This window comes from Cervus canadensis, chromosome 1 (assembly GCF_019320065.1).
Source record: "Cervus canadensis isolate Bull #8, Minnesota chromosome 1, ASM1932006v1, whole genome shotgun sequence".
Taxonomy (NCBI): domain Eukaryota; kingdom Metazoa; phylum Chordata; class Mammalia; order Artiodactyla; family Cervidae; genus Cervus; species Cervus canadensis.
The window spans coordinates 57126274-57143775 of record NC_057386.1 but is presented as its reverse complement, the minus strand read 5'-3'; the positions used below and the strand labels follow the sequence as shown (position 1 = coordinate 57143775).

At 37.7% G+C, this 17502-nt stretch overlaps 1 long non-coding RNA gene across 1 annotated transcript; it reads left to right on the top strand.

The window, feature by feature from the left end:
- Positions 1-228: 228 nt before the first annotated feature.
- Positions 229-15689, top strand: LOC122451143. The gene is made up of 3 exons (XR_006272316.1): positions 229-338; positions 10220-10224; positions 15537-15689. It is a non-coding gene; the product is annotated as an uncharacterized LOC122451143 (long non-coding RNA).
- Positions 15690-17502: the final 1813 nt, after the last annotated feature.

Below are 17502 nucleotides of genomic sequence, written 5' to 3'. Positions count from 1 at the left end.
GTCTTTCCCATTCTGTTGTTTTCCTCTATTTTGTTTGTTTGTTTGTTTTTGCATTGTTAACTTAAAAAAAGGCTTTCTTATCTCTCCTTGCTGTTTTCTGGAACTCTGCATTCAAATGAGTATATCTTTCCTTTTTCCTTTTCCTTTCACTTTTCTTTTCTAAGCCATTTGTAAGGCCACCTCAGACAACCATTTTGCCTCTTTGCATTTCTTTTCTTGGGAATGGTTTTGATCACTGCCTCATGTACAATGTTAAAAACCTCCATCCTTAGTTCATCAGGCACTCTGTCTATCAGGTTTAATCCTTTGAATCTATTTGTCACTTCCACTGTATAATCGTAAGGGATTCAATTCAGGTCATATTGAATGGCCTAATGGTTTCAATTTAAGTCTGATTTCTGTCAGAATGTTCTGCTTATGTTTTCCCTAAGGGGTTCATAGTATCTGGTCTTACATTTAGGTCTTTAATGCATTTTGAGTTTATTTTTCTCTATCGTGTTAGAGAACATTCTAGTTTCATTCTTTTACCTGTAGGCATCCAGTTTTCCCAGTGTCACTGACTGAAGAGATTATCTCATCTCCATTGTATATCCTTGCCTCTTTTGTCATAGATTAATTGACCGTAGGGGCATGGGTTTATTTCTGGGCTTTCTATTCTGTTCTGTCAGTTTATATTTTTGTTTCTGTACCAATACCAAAGTGTTTTGATGACTAGGTTGTTTCTTGTATAGTTTGAAGTCCGGGAGCCTGGTTCCTCCAGCTTCCTTTTCATCTTAGGACTTTTGTTCTAATTTGTAGGAAAATGCCATTGTTAATTTGACAGGAATTTCACTGAATCTGTAGATTACCTTGGGTAGTATAGTTATTTTGACAATATTGATACTTTGAATCCAAGAACATGGTGGTTCTTTCCACCTTTTTGTGTCATCTTCAGTTTTCTCCATCAGGATCTTATAGTTTTCAGACTACCATCTTTTGCCTCCTTAGATAATTTTATTCCCAGTTATTCTGAGTTTCTTGATGCAATGGTAAATAAGATTATCCTTTTAATCTTTCTTTCTGATCATTTGTTGCTAGTGTATAAAACAAGAGACATATGTATTGTGTATCCTGCAACTTTAATGAAATCATTGATGAGCTCTAGTCATTTTCTGGTAGTGTCTCTAATATTTTCTATGTATAGTATCATGTTATACACATACAGTGTCAACTTTAATTCTTCTTTCTAACCTGAATTTATTTTTTATTTTTTTCTCTGATTATCATGGCTAGGATTTCCAAAAAACTATGTTAAATAATAATGGCAAGAGGGAATATCCTCTCTTATTTTTTTATCTTAAAGGAATTTTTTTTTTTTTTTAATAATTGAGTATTACATTAGCTCATCATATAGTGCCTTTTGGAAAAGGCAATGACAAGCCACTCCAGTACTCTTGCCTGGAAAATCCTATGGATGGAGGAGCCTGGTAGGCTGCAGTCCATGGGGGTGGTGAAGAGTTGAACATGACTGAGCGACTTCACTTTTACTTTTCACTTTCATGTATTGGAGAAGGAAATGGCAACCCACTCCAGTTCTTGCCTGGAGAATCCCAGGGACGGCAGAGGCTGGTGGGCTGCCGTCTATGGGGTCACACGGAGTTGGACACGACTGAAGCGACTTAGCAGCAGCCGCAGCAGCAGCATACTGCCTTTACAATTTGGAGGTAGATTCTCTCTAAGCCCACCTTCTTGAAACTGTTTTACCATAAATATGTGCTGAATTTTGTCAAAAGTTTTTCTGCATTTATTGAGATGACCATATGGTTTTTATTCTATGATTTGTTAATATGGTTTATCACATTGTTTGATCTGCAGATATTGCAATCTCTTGCATCCCTTGGATAAATCCCAATTGATCATGCTGTGTGATCCTTATAATGTATTGTCAGATTTGGTTTGCTAGTATTTTGTTGAGGATTTTTGTATCTATGCTCATCAGTGATATTAACCTGCTTTTTTTTTTTTTTTTTTAATGTCAGGATGATTTTGACCTCATAGAATGAGTTTGGGAACAGTCCTTCCTCTGCAATTTTTAAGAAGAGTTCCAGAAAGAGCCTCTAGAATTATTTCATATTCTTTCTTCATTAACTATAGAATGGCTTAATGGATGGCTTTCTCCAAACCTATTACTATATACTTAATGTCATCACAATATTCAGTTCAGTTCAATTGCTTTGTTGTTTCCGACTCTTTACGACCCAGTAGACTGCAGCACGTCAGGCCTCCCTGTCCATCACCAGCTCCTGGAGTTTACTCGAACTTATGTTCATTGAGTTGGTGATTCCATCCAACCATCTCATCCTCTGTCGTCCCCTTCTCCTCCCACCTTCAACCTTTCCGAGCATCAGGGTCTTTTCAAATGCAAAGGTCAGTTCTCTGCATCAGGTGGCCAAACTGATGCTGAAGTTTCAGCTTAAGCATCAGTACTTCCAATTAATATTCCGCACTGATTTCCATTAGGATGGACTCGTTGGATCTCCTTGCAGTCCAAGAGACTCTCAAAAGTCTTGTCCAACACCACAGTTCAAAAGCATCAATTTTTCGGTGCTCAGTTTTCTTTATACTCCAACTCTCACATGCATACATGACTACTGGAAAAGCCATAATTTTCACTAGATGGACCTTTGTTGGCAAAGTAAAGTCTCTGCTTTTTAATATGCTATCTAGGTTGGTCATAACTTTTCTTCCAAGGAGCAAGTTTCTTTTACTTTCATGGCTGCAGACACCACCTGCAGTGACTTTGGAGCCCTCCAGATAAAATCTGTCACTGCTTCCATTGTTTCCCTATCTATTTGCCGTGAAGTGATGGGACCAGATGCCATGATCTTAGTTTTCTGAATGTTGAGTTTTAAGCCAACTTTTTCCACTTTCCTCTTTCACTTTCATCAAGAAGCTCTTTAGTTCTTCTTCACTTTCTGCCATAAGTGTGGTATCATCTGTATATCTGAGGTTATAGATATTTCTCCCAGCAATCTTGATTCCAGCTTGTGCTTCATTCAGCTGAGCGTTTCTCATGATGTACTCTGCATATAAGTTAAATAAGCAGGGTGATAATATAGAGCCTTGATGTACTCCTTTCCCGATTTGGCACCAGTATGTTTTTCCATGGCCAGTTCTAACTGTTGCTTCCTGACCTGCATACAGATTTCTCAAGAGACATGTCAGGTGGTCTGGTATTTCCATCTCTTTCAGAATGTCCCACAATTTGCTGTAATCCACACAGCATTAATGGCTTCTTTAAAAACAAAAACAAAACTGTCTGAAACTACTATATTAATCACAATATTTTATGTATATTTCATACCCAGTCCCTTAATATTTAATATATTTTGCTAAAATATTTATTCCACATCTATAGCTACTTTTATGCCACTTAAGTTGTTATTACAAACATGTTAAAAGCTTAAAATGCATAAGCCCTTTCTTTTTTTTTTTTATTTTGATTATATTTATTTATTTATTTATTTTTTTATTTTTTTGTTAGTTGGGGGCTAATTACTTCACAACATTTCAGTGGGTTTTGTCATACATTGACATGAATCAGCCATGGAGTTACACGTATTCCCCATCCCGATCCCCCATCCCACCTCCCTCTCCACCCGATTCCTCTGGGTCTTCCCAGTGCACCAGGCCTGAGCACTTGTCTCATGCATCCCACCTGGGCTGGTGATCTGTTTCACCATAGACAGTATACATGCTGTTCTTTCGAAACATCCCACCCTCACCTTCTCCCACAGAGTTCAAAAGTCTGTTTTGTACTTCTGTGTCTCTTTTTCTGTTTTGCATATAGGGTTATCGTTACCATCTTTCTAAATTCCATATATATGTGTTAGTATGCTGTAATGTTCTTTATCTTTCTGGCTTACTTCACTCTGTATAATGGGCTCCAGTTTCATCCATCTCATTAGAACTGATTCAAATGAATTCTTTTTAATGGCTGAGTAATATTCCATGGTGTATATGTACCACAGCTTCCTTATCCATTCATCTGCTGATGGGCATCTAGGTTGCTTCCATGTCCTGGCTATTATAAACAGTGCTGCGATGAACATTGGGGTGCACGTGTCTCTTTCAGATCTGGTTTCCTCAGTGTGTATGCCCAGAAGTGGGATTGCTGGGTCATATGGCAGTTCTATTTCCAGTTTTTTAAGGAATCTCCACACTGTTTTCCATGGTGGCTGTACTAGTTTGCATTCCCAGCAACAGTGTGAGAGGGTTCCCTTTTCTCCACACCCTCTCCAGCATTTATTGCTTGTAGACTTTTGGATAGCAGCCATCCTGACTGGCGTGTAATGGTACCTCATTGTGGCTTTGATTTGCATTTCTCTGATAATGAGTGATGTTGAGCATCTTTTCATGTGTTTGTTAGCCATGTGTATGTCTTCTTTGGAGAAATGTCTGTTTAGTTCTTTGGCCCATTTTTTGACTGGGTCATTTATTTTTCTGGAATTGAGCATCAGGGGTTGCTTGTATATTTTTGAGATTAATCCTTTGTCTGTGTCTTCATTTGCTATTATTTTCTCCCAATCTGAGGGCTGTCTTTTCACCTTACTTATAGTTTCCTTTGTAGTGCAAACTGGTCAACCACTTGTAAAAGAATGAAACTAGAACACTTTCTAACACCATACACAAAAATAAACTCAAAATGGATTCAAGATCTAAATGTAAGACCAGAAACTATAAAACTCCTAGAGGAGAACATAGGCAAAACACTCTCCGACATAAATCACAGCAAGATCCTCTATGACCCACCTCCCAGAATACAGGAAATAAAAGCGAAACTAAACAAATGGGACCTAATGCGTAAGCCCTTTCTATTAACATTCACTTAATGTTAATGCTTTCCAAAACACTTATGGAAAGCACCTCACATTCAAAATTGTTCATGATTCACCCTTATAATAAGTTGGTGATTAATCAAAAGCAATATCAAAATTACTGTGCAGCATATGCTGAGAATCTAAGCATAAGTTTACAGTATGCTCCATAAATTAAAATTATGGTTTGATTGAACATGATTTCTATCTTATAGAACCCCCTTGGATCTTCCTTTCTATTTTCTTGGTTACCACACCAATGCTAAGACAAAAAGATGGACAACCAGGTTTGTTTCTTTTTCTTCTTCTTTTTTTTTCCCTCTCAAATAGTAGACACTTGGGTCAAACTTAATAACTGGACAAATGTGAAATAAATTGTTTGGAAGTATTAAGGTATCCCAAAATACTGCTATAAGTCTGGCTATAAACAACAAAATAGGTAGGTACTTATAATACAAAGGTGAATAGGATATGGCCACAGTGTTTGGGGTTGATCATAGTGATTAAGGTAGACATAAAGTCAGAATGAAGCAGTACTTAGTATCATAGTTATAAATATACAATGTGTGTGACTACACAGAACTAGAAGGAAAAGAGTAAACTTTCCCAAGAAAGTGGAGACTAGATTCAGAGAGATGATATTCAAGCTTGGTTTTGAAAAATAAATTAATGAAAATAATTTTCTGGTCAGTTCAAAAATGTCTTCTCTTGAATATATTTAAAACAGAATAGAGAGAATAGAAAAGAAAACTAGTAGGAGATACATTGAATAGTTTTGCTGGTATCAGAAATAGGTTTGAGTGTCCCACTAAGCATTTTATTCTACTGCCAAGGGAGTGCAATTCAGTTTTAAAGTATATGACTAACATGCTTGGAGCACTGTGTTTATATTTATGATAACTTGTAATATGGAGGACGATTTGTTTTCCAGAGGGAAGACAGATCAAAAGCAATAATGTGAAGATAAACGATAAGGCATAAATGAGATGTAATCAACAGATGCATATGATGTATATGTAGACATATTTTGATGCAGGTATTAGGTTAATATGAAATCATGAAAACATTACTTGAGAAATAAAAGAGAAATATGTTGGTGAGTAAGAAAAAATAATAATCATGTTTTTTCTTGCCTGAACAATGCTCATTGTTCTTTATAATGTTGGTGACAGTAACAGAAATGAGAAAAATAAAAAGTGCAGGACATTCGTGTAAGAGGAGAGTCTACTTGTTGGAAACTGTTAGATTTGTGTGCCAAAGCTAGTGACATTTCATTTATCACAGTCATTCCCAAGTGCTCATCCACTTTGGACTTATTGCTTCCAAAACTTTAAATGTTGAATCTGTAGTGAAATAATTGACTATGTGACGATGTATCATATCATGTTTTAATGTCAAACGGACAATATGAGCAATGAGTATTTATCAACATTTCAAATGTAACTGAACAGTGAGGCCACTGTTTATTATTATTATTTTTAAACATCTTTCAAACACCCAGCATCCACATTTTTTTTTTTCTCTTTTAATGATGTCTGTATTGGGATCAGGCTGACTTTGAGAGCCAAAGGACTAGAGACTATTAAACACCTTTGTGATCAAAGATGAGGGGGTTAGCTCCAACATATCATAAATACAAGACTGGGTTTCTCAACTTCAGTTGTATTAAAGTTTTGCCATAGATAATTCTTTACTGGAACAGATGTCCCAGTATTAGAGGGTGTCTGGCAGTATCCCTGGTCTCTATCTTTTGAATGTCTGTATCATTCATCTATAGTAGTGACAACCAAAGTATCTCCAGACATTGCCCAGTATTACCACTGAGAAAGAGAAAGTGAAGTCACTCAGTCTTGTCCAACTCTGCAACCCCATGGACTGTAACCTACCATGCTCCTCCATCCATGGGATTTTCCAGACAAAAATACTGGAGTGGGTTGCCATTTCCTTCTCTAAAGGATCTTCCCGACTCAGGGATTGAACTTGGGTCTCCTACATTGTAGGCAGATGCTTAACCTTCTGAGACACCAGGGAAGTTGCCACTGAGTAAAGGCAACATTAAAACAATACCTTAATTTGAAAGCTGCACCAATGATGTAACCCATCATATGTTCTACCACCAAATATTGAATTTCAAAGTAAAAAGCTGTAAACAAAATTACAGAAGATCTCATAAAGTTAACATTAGTCAAAACTAAATCATGAATATATGCGGATATTTTTTAGATTATTTGCTCATCAGTAAATATGTTGATTTAACCCTTATGTTCATCTATCTATTCACCTGAATCACTGGCACACTTAAGTTCTGCTATCTTTCTCGAGTAGTCACAAATCCATGTTTTTTGTTTTTTAATCCATAAATCTTTGGGGTAAGTATTCTTAACTAAGAATATCTTGTTTCCTTTTTCAAATAGATTTTTACAAAGAATAAATTCAGATTAATGTGAACATTCTAATTCTCTTAATTTACACATCGGTAAACAGTAACTTGTTTTCTCTTTATCGGGTAAGAGGAAAGTGGTAAAATTTGAGAAACTGTGCATGACTAAACTCTCTCCTAAGAACTTTGATTTTTTTTTTTTTTAATTTTTTAAGGTATAACATCTAAATTGCCTAATTTGAAAGTGGAAGAAATGAATACTTTGAATAAGAAATAACTAACTGGATCGTAGACTAACCGTGGCATGAAAAGGTGAAGGGCTGTTCATTCAATTTAAAAATCAATTGTCCTGCATACTCAGTCTACTGGAGTTTTACCACAAAAGAAAGGAAAAGAACAAAACTTGAAAAGTAGGGGGAAGCTATGGGCAACATGGCATAGAGGAAACAGCATAGTTTTCAGATCTTCTGTTGTGGAGCTGAATACTGTGGGCATGCTGGTTGCCAGGACAAGTTCCTGGGCCTGTTGGCTGCAGGACCTGCATTGTAGGGGGCTGCTGGTCCACTGGTAGGGATGGCAGCTGGTGGTGGGTTTCAGGGGGTGAAGTTGTATGTACCAACCTGCTGGTGGAGAGCCAGGTCCTAGGGAAACTGGATTCACATCTTGAGGATGGGGTACAATGGCTGATACTGGCTAACTGATGGTGCTGTGTCCCTGGCTTGCTGCTTGCAGGGCCCAAGTGAACCCAGGACTTGTACTGACTTGCTGGTGGACAGAGCTAGGTCCTGGAGCATCTGGCTATGTCAACTGAGGCAGTTTTGGCTGGGGCTAGCCCACTGGTGGGTGGACTCAGGGGAGCCCTAGGCTGATGATGACCTGCTTATGGGTATAAGCTCCAAGCCTTAATAGGCTGGAGAGAGCTCCAAATGGGGTTTACAAGCACCAGTGTTTTTGTGGTTATATGACCTTACTAAAATGACTGCTACCAGCATCTCCATCCATAGGGGAGTCCTATTTGCCTACTATAGCTTTAAGAAGTCCTCAAAGATCAACAAGAGGATCGGACCCAGACTATTTCAAATTCCTGCCACTCCACTACCACTCAAAGAATGTGAAATTTTGCATACACTCTGTAAGAGTGGTGTTTCTATTTCCTAAAGCTCTCCAGCTATTCCATACATGAACCTCACAGACCTCAAATTTCAACGTTCTGGAGGCTCTTCTTTCTTGTGCAGGACTCTCAGGCTGGTGAGCCTGATATGGGGCTTGAACCCTTTGCTCCTTGGGGAGAACTTCTGTAATGTGATTAAATGTGATTTTTTTTTCTTTTTATGGGTCACCTGCCTTGGGATATAAGATTGGACTATACTGCATCTATTCCTTTCTACCCACTTTATTTAAGTTCTTTATATTTTTATTTTGGAAAATATATTTTCCAGTCTAGAGATTGTTATCATAGATAATTTCTCTGTTAATAGTTGTAATAGTTGTAATTTTGATGTCCCCATGGAACGTTCATTTATTTTTTTATTTTTATTTTTTTTTGTTTGTTTGTTTTTTTTTTTTTTTTTTTTTTTTATTAGTTGGAGGCTAATTACTTCACAACATTTCAGTGGGTTTTGTCATACATTGATATGAATCAGCCATAGATTTACACGTATTCCCCATCCCGATCCCCCCTCCCATCTCCCTCTCCACCCGATTCCTCTGGGTCTTCCCAGTGCACCAGGCCCGAGCACTTGTCTCATGCATCCCACCTGGGCTGGTGATCTGTTTCACCATAGATAGTATACATGCTGTTCTTTTGAAATATCCCACCCTCACCTTCTCCCACAGAGTTCAAAAGTCTGTTCTGTATTTCTGTGTCTCTTTTTCTGTTTTGCATATAGGGTTATCGTTACCATCTTTCTAAATTCCATATATATGTGTTAGTATGCTGTAATGTTCTTTATCTTTCTGGCTTACTTCACTCTGTATAATGGGCTCCAGTTTCATCCATCTCATTAGAACTGGTTCAAATGAATTCTTTTTAATGGCTGAGTAATATTCCATGGTGTATATGTACCACAGCTTCCTTATCCATTCGTCTGCTGATGGGCATCTAGGTTGCTTCCATGTCCTGGCTATTATAAACAGTGCTGCGATGAACATTGGGGTGCACGTGTCTCTTTCAGATCTGGTTTCCTCAGTGTGTATGCCCAGAAGTGGGATTGCTGGGTCATATGGCAGTTCTATTTCCAGTTTTTTAAGAAATCTCCACACTGTTTTCCATAGTGGCTGTACTAGTTTGCATTCCCACCAACAGTGTAAGAGGGTTCCCTTTTCTCCACACCCTCTCCAGCATTTATTGCTTGTAGACTTTTGGATAGCAGCCATCCTGACTGGCGTGTAATGGTACCTCATTGTGGTTTTGATTTGCATTTCTCTGATAATGAGTGATGTTGAGCATCTTTTCATGTGTTTGTTAGCCATCTGTATGTCTTCTTTGGAGAAATGTCTGTTTAGTTCTCTGGCCCATTTTTTGATTGGGGTCATTTATTTTTCTGGAATTGAGCTGCAGGAGTTGCTTGTATATTTTTGAGATTAATCCTTTGTCTGTTTCTTCATTTGCTATTATTTTCTCCCAATCTGAGGGCTGTCTTTTCACCTTACTTATAGTTTCCTTTGTAGTGCAAAAGCTTTTAAGTTTCATTAGATCCCATTTGTTTAGTTTTGCTTTTATTTCCAATATTCTGGGAGGTGGGTCATAGAGGATCTTGCTGTGATTTATGTCGGAGAGTGTTTTGCCTATGTTCTCCTCTAGGAGTTTTATAGTTTCTGGTCTTACATTTAGATCTTTAATCCATTTTGAGTTTATTTTTGTGTATGGTGTTAGAAAGTGTTCTAGTTTCATTCTTTTACAAGTGGTTGACCAGTTTTCCCAGCACCACTTGTTAAAGAGGTTGTCTTTTTTCATTGTATATCCTTGCCTCCTTTGTCAAAGATAAGGTGTCCATAGGTTCGTGGATTTATCTCTGGGCTTTCTATTCTGTTCCATTGGTCTATATTTCTGTCTTTGTGCCAGTACCACACTGTCTTGATGACTGTGGCTTTGTAGTAGTAAATATGAATGACTGTATGAAAAAAATGAATGAAAGGTATATTATCTTTGTGTATGTTGTTGTTGAATTACTCAGTTGTCTCCAACCCTTTGCAAGTCCTTGATCTGTAGCATGCGAGATTTCCCTGTCCTTCACCATCTCCCGGAATTTGCTCAAACTCATGTCCATTCATTCGATGATGCCATTCAATCATTTCAATGTCTGTTATCCCCTTATTATTCTGCCTTCAATAATTTTCAGAATAAGGGACTTTTCCAGTGAATTGGCTCTTCATATCAGTTGGCCAAACATTTGAGCTTCAGCTTTGGTATCAGTCCTTCCAATGAATATTCAGGATTGATTTTCTTTAAGATTGACTGGTTTGATCTCTGTGCAGCCCAAGGAATTCTTAAGAGCTCAAAAGCATCAATTATTCAGGGCTCAGCCATCTTTATGATACAACTCTCACATCTGAACATAACTCCTGGGAAAGCAATAGCTTTGACTATATGGAACTGTAATGTCTCTGGTTTTTAGTACACTCTCTATATTTGTCATAGCTTTTCTTCCAAGGAGCAAACCTCTTTTACTTTTATGACTGAAGCCACCATATGCATTAATTTTTGGAACCCCCCCCAAGATAATGTCTGTCACTATTTCCATCATTTCTTCATTTATTTATCATGAAGTGATAGGACCAGATGCCATGATTATTGCTATTTGAAAGTTTGGTTTTGCTGGGTCATATGGCAGTTCTATTTTCAGTTTTTTAAGAAATCTCTACACTGTTCTCCGTAACGGCTGTACTAGTCTGCATTCTCACCAACAGTGTGAGAGGGTTCCCTTTTCTCCACACCCTCTCCAGCATTTATTGCTTGTAGACTTTTGGATAGCAGCCATTCTGACTGGTGTGCAATGGTACTGCATTGTGGTTTTGATTTGCATTTCTCTGATAATGAGTGATGTTGAGCATCTTTTCATGTGTTTGTTAGCCATGTGTATGTCTTCTTTGGAGAAATGTCTGTTTAGTTCTTTGGCCCATTTTGTGATTGGGTCATTTATTTTTCTGGAATTGAGCTTCAGGAGTTGCTTGTATATTTTTGAGATTAATCCTTTGTCTGTTTCTTCACTTGCTATTATTTTCTCCCATTCTGAAGGCTGTCTTTTCACATTGCTTATAGTTTCCTTTGCTGTGCAAAAGCTTTTAAGTTTCATTAGGTCCCATTTGTTTACTTTTGCTTTTGTTTCCAACATTCTTGGAGGTGGGTCATAGAGGATCCTGCTGTGATTCATGTCGGGGAGTGTTTTGCCTATGTTCTCCTCTAGAAGTTTTATAGTTTCTGGTCTTACATTTAGATCTTGAATCCATTTTGAGTTTATTTTTGTGTGTGGTGTTAGAAAGTATTCTAGTTTCATTCTTTTACAAGTGGTTGACCAGTTTTCCCAGAACCACTTCTTAAAGAGGTTGTCTTTTTTTCTGTTGTACATCCTTGCCTCCTTTGTCAAAGATAAGGTGTCCATAGGTACGTGAATTTATCTCTGGGCTTTCTATCTTGTTGCATTGATCTATATTTCTGTCTTTGTGCCAGTGCCATACTGTCTTGATGACTGTAGCTTTGCAGTAGAGTCTGAAGTCAGGCAGGTTGATTCCTTCAGTTCCTTCTTCTTTCTAAAGATTGCTTTGACCCAGCAATCCCACTCCTGGGCATACATACTGAGGAAACCAGATCTGAAAGAGACACATGCACCCCAATGTTCATTGCAGCACTGTTTATAATAGCCAGGACATGGAAGCAACCTGAATGTCCATCAGCAGTCGAGTGGATAAGGAAGCTATGGTACATATACACAATGGAATATTACTCAGCCATCAAAAAGAATTCATTTGAATCAGTTCTAATGAGATGGATAAAAATTGAGCCCATTATACAGAGTGAAGTAAACCAGAAAGATAAGCACCAATACAGTATACTAATGCATGTATATGGAATTTAAAAAGATGGTATCAATAACCCTATATGTAAAACAGAAAAAGAGACACAGATGTACAGAACAGACTTTTGAACTTTGTGGGAGAAAGTGAGGGTGGGATGTTCTGAGAGAATAACATTGAAATAAGTATATTATCAAGGGTGAAACAGATCACCAGCCCAGGTTGGATGCATGAGACATGTGCTCAGGGCTGATGCACTGGGAAGACCCAAAAGGATGGGATGGGGAGGGAGGTGGGAGGGGGGATCGGGATGGGGAACACATGTAAATCCATGGCTGATTCATGTCAATGTATGGCAAAAACCACTACAATATTGTAAAGTAATTAGCCTCCAACTAATAAAAATAAATGGGATGTTTCAAAAGAACAGCATGTATACTATCTACGGTGAAACAGATCACCAGCCCAGGTGGGATGCATGAGACAAGTGTTCGGGCCTGGTGCACTGGGAAGACCCAGAGGAATCGGGTGGAGAGGGAGGTGGGAGGGGGGATCGGGATGGGGAATACGTGTAAATCTATGGCTGATTCATATCAATGTATGACAAAACCCACTGAAATGTTGTGAAGTAATTAGCCTCCAACTAATTAAAAAAAATAAAATAAAATAAAAAATTTTAAAAAAAAGTAAAATACATGACCTTTAAAAAATAAAATAAAATAAATGAAAAAAAAAAAAGAAAGAAAGAAACTGAACAACAACAACAAAAAAAGAAAGTTGAGTTTTAAGCCAGCTTTTTCACTCCCCTCTTTCACCTTCATCAAGACGCTCGTTAGCTCCTGTTCGCCTTCTGTCATAAGGGTGGTATCATCTGCATATCTGAGACTATTGATATTTGCCCCAGCTATCTTGATTCCAACTTGTGCTTCATCCAGCCCAGGATTATGCATGATGTACTCTGCATAGAATTTAGATGAGCATGATTATGATGTACAAACTTGATGTTGTCCTTTCCCAATTTTTAATCAGTCCATTGTTCCATGTCCAGTTTTAATGGTGGTTTCTTTAATTGCATACCGATTTGTAAGGAGACAGATAAGGTGGTCTGGTATTCCCATCACCTGAAGAATTTTCCACAGTTTGTTGTGATCTACACAGTCAAAGGCTTTAGTGTAGTTAATAAAGCAGAAGTTGATGATTTTTCTGGAATTCTCTCTCTCTCTCTGTCTCTCTCTCTTTTTTTTTTCCCCTATGATTCAACAGATGTTGGAAATTCTTCAGCCTTTTCTAAATCCAGCTCGTACATCTGGAAGTTCTCGGTATATGTACTGTTGAAGCATAGCGTGGAGGATTTTGAACATTACCTTGCTAGCATGTAAAATGAGGACAACTGTGCAGTAGTTTGAACATTCTTTGACATTGACCTTCTTTGGGATTGGAATGAAAACCGACCTTTTCCAGTCCTGTGGCCACTACTGAGTTTTCCAAATTTGCTGATGTATTGAGTGAAGCACTTTCACAACATCATCTTTTAGGACTTGAAATAGTATAGCTGGAACTCCATCACATCCACTATCTTTGTTCATAGTGATGCTTCCAAAGGTCCACTTGACTTCATACTCCAAGATATATGGCTCTAGGTGAGTGATCACACCATCATGGTTATCTGGGTTTTAAAATATTATCTGTATAGTTTGCCTTTCTATTCTTGCCACTCTTCTTAATATCTCCTGCTTCTATTAGGTCCTTGCCCTTTCTGCCTTTTATTGTTCCCATGTTTGCATGGAATGTTCCCTTGATATCTCTAATCTTTTGAAGAGATATCTAGTATTTCCCATTCTACTGTTTTCCTCTTTTTCTTTGCATGTTTCACTTAGGAAGGCTTTTATCTCTCCTTGCTATTCTTTGCTACTTTACATTCAGATGGGTATATCTGTCCATAGTTTCAAAGGCTACTTCATAGTCTATTTTTGCTTCATTGACTACTCTAAAACCTTTGACAGTGTGGATCACAACAAACTGTGATAAATTCTTCAAGAGATGGGACTATCAGACCACCTTACCTGCCTCTTGTGAAAACTGTATGTAGATAAAGAAGTGACAGTTAGAACCAGACATGGAGCAGTGGACTGATTCAAAATTGTGAAAGGAGTACAACAAGGCTGTCTACTGTCACCCTGCTTACTTAACTTCTATCCAAAGTTCGTGCAAAATGCCAGGCTGGATGAAGCAGAATCTGAAATCAAGATTCCCGGGAGAAGTATCAATAACCTAAGATATGCAGATGACACCACTCTGATGACAGAAAGTGAAGAACAACTAAAGAGCCTCTTGATGAAGGTGAAAAAGGAGAGTGAAAAAGCTGACTTAAAACTCAATATTTTAAAAATGAAGATCATGGCATCTGGTCCTATCATGTCATTGCAAATGGGTGGGGAAACAATGCAAACAGTAACAGACTTCATTTTTTCAGGCTCCAAAAGCACTGCAAATTGTGACTGCAGGCAAGAAATTAGAAGATGCTTGCTCCTTGGAAAGAGAACTATGACAAACCTTGGAGTGTATTTAAAAGCAGAGACAGTACTTTGCCTACAGTGGTCCATATTCTCAAATTTATGGTTTTTTCAGTAGTCATGTATAGATGTGAAAGCTGGACAATAAAAAGGCTGAGTGTTGAAGGATTGATGACTTTGAACTGTGGTGCTGGAGAAGACTCTTGAGAGTCCCTTGATTAGCAAGGAGCTCAAATCAGCCAATCCTAAAGGAAACCAACACTAAGCATTCATTGGAAAGACTAATGCTGAAGCTGAAGCTCCAATACTTTGACCACCTGATGTAAAGAGCCAACTCATTGGAAAAGTCCCTTATCTGGAGAAGACTGAAGGTAGGAAAAGGGACAACAGAAGACAAGATTAATAGAATGGCATCATCGACTGAGTGAACATGAGTTTGAGCAAACTCCAGGAGATGGTGAAAGACAGGGCAACCTGGCATGCTGCCATCTATGGGGTCACAAAGAGTGGGACATGACTGAGTGACTGAACAGCAACAACTGCATTCAATTGGGTATATCTCTCCTTTTCCCCTTTGCCTTTAATTTTTCTTCTTTTATCAGCTATTTGTAAGGCCTCCTCAGACAACCATTTTGCCTCTTTGCATCTCTTTTTTGGGGGGTTGATTTTCATCATAGCCTCCTATACAACGTTACAAATCTCCATCCATAGTTCAGGCACTCTGTCAGATCTAATACAATGAATCTGTTTGTCACATCCACTGCACATTGTAAGGGATTTGATTTAGGTCATACTTGAATGGACTAGTGGTTTTCCCTACTTTCTTCAACTTAAATTTGAATTTTACAATAAGGTGTTCATAATCTCAGCCACAGTCAGCCTCAGGTCTTGTTTTTGCTAACTATATACAACTTTTCCATATTCAGCTGCAAATAGTATAATCAATCTGATCTGGTGATGTCCACATGGTGAGTCATCTTCTATTGTTGGAAGAGGGTGCATGCTATGACCAGTGTGTTCTCTTGGAAAAATTCCATTAACTTTTGCCTTGCTTCATTTTGTACTCCAAAGCCAAACTTACCTGTTGCTCCACATATCTCTTGACTTCCCACTTTACATTCCAGCCCTCTATAATGAAAAGGGCATCTTTTATTTGATGCTAGTTCAAGAAGGTCTTGTAGATCTTCATAGAACTGTTCAACTTCAAGTGCTTCAGCATTGGTGGTTGAAGCATAACTTGGATTTCTGTGATATTGAATGGTTTGCCTTGTAAATTAACTGAGATCATTCTGTTTTTGAGATTGCACCCATGTACTGCATTTTGGACTCTTGTTGACTGTGAGGGCTACTCCATTCATTGCATATAGCTTTTATTAATACATGATCAGTGTTTTGGCTACATACTGGTAGCAGTATTTCAGCAACTATGCAAAACGACAGATTATAATGAGATTGAAATATTTCTTTCAAAATTGTGGAGAAATATTTTTATTGCACAAGATAGATGTAAAGCTGGATTTTGAATCTCGGTCACTTGGTCCAAATTCCTGTTCTCTGTGTTTTCTCTCAGTTATCTGAAACACATTAAATAAATAAACTCTATTTCTTTAGGTCACATCTTTAGGCTCTCTACTGAAGATGGGCAAAGAGACACCTGTAAGGAACATTATTATGCATTTAACTTAAATGGCCTCAGATAAATGAACTGCAGTTGCACACCTTAGGCAGCAGTGCCCTAGATTTAGTAATCTAGCACAAAACAGAACAAGTCAAGCAAATGACATGGTTAGAGTTTGTGATGAGACAGTAAGAAGTGAAATTTTGGTTATCCTGACCCATTTTACTACCTAAAAGCTGTGATTTCTTTCCCAAATGCTAAACGACTAATCTATAAAAACTAAAGTAGGGAATGAAGCTTAAATTCCTCAAGTGTGACACATTTTAGACTATGTCCAAGTAGGAAGTGATAATAATGTTTTCCTTTTCTGAATTTCAAAATCTAGGATTAGGATTTAGCAAGACAGCATGCCTAACCTTGAAGAACATTTATTTCCTTTCGTCTTTTGTTATATTAAGAACTTCTGTATATCCTTTAAAGAGGTATCTGAAATGATATGTTCTATCTAGGATTTTTAAATTTACTCAGGCACAGGAAGCAAAGCTGGTTCCATTGACAAGGGAAGCTCAACAGAGTAAAATAATCAGCTTTTCCTGTTTCTGACCAGATATCTCCATCCCTAGTTTGAAGGTTTCACTTTTTCCTCATTAATGTCTTAATTTTAACATGATTGACTAGGTAAATCTTTTAATTCAGATGATGATAAATAAGCACATTATTTACTTATAATTACCCAAAACTGAAAACAGCACAGATTTTTCACCCCTTGGTGAAAGGCAACAGGCGTGTAGTTCATTCACCATCAAATATCACTAAATAATAAAAGAACAAACTACTAACACACACACAATGCCATGGATTAATCTTAGTTGCATTATACTATGTAAAAGAAGCCAAACTCAAAGTCTGCATAGTTTATGAATTTATTTATAAAATATTTGGGAAAAGCAAAAGTACAGGAATAGAAAATATATCAGTTGTTGCCAGAGACTGGAGGTGGGGAGTGGTATATGGTCTAAAAATGTTTACAGAGGAATTGAGGGGAAGGTGACAGAACTGCTTTATACCATGACTGTGGTACTGGTTATACGATAGTATGTGCCTATTAGAACTGACAAAACT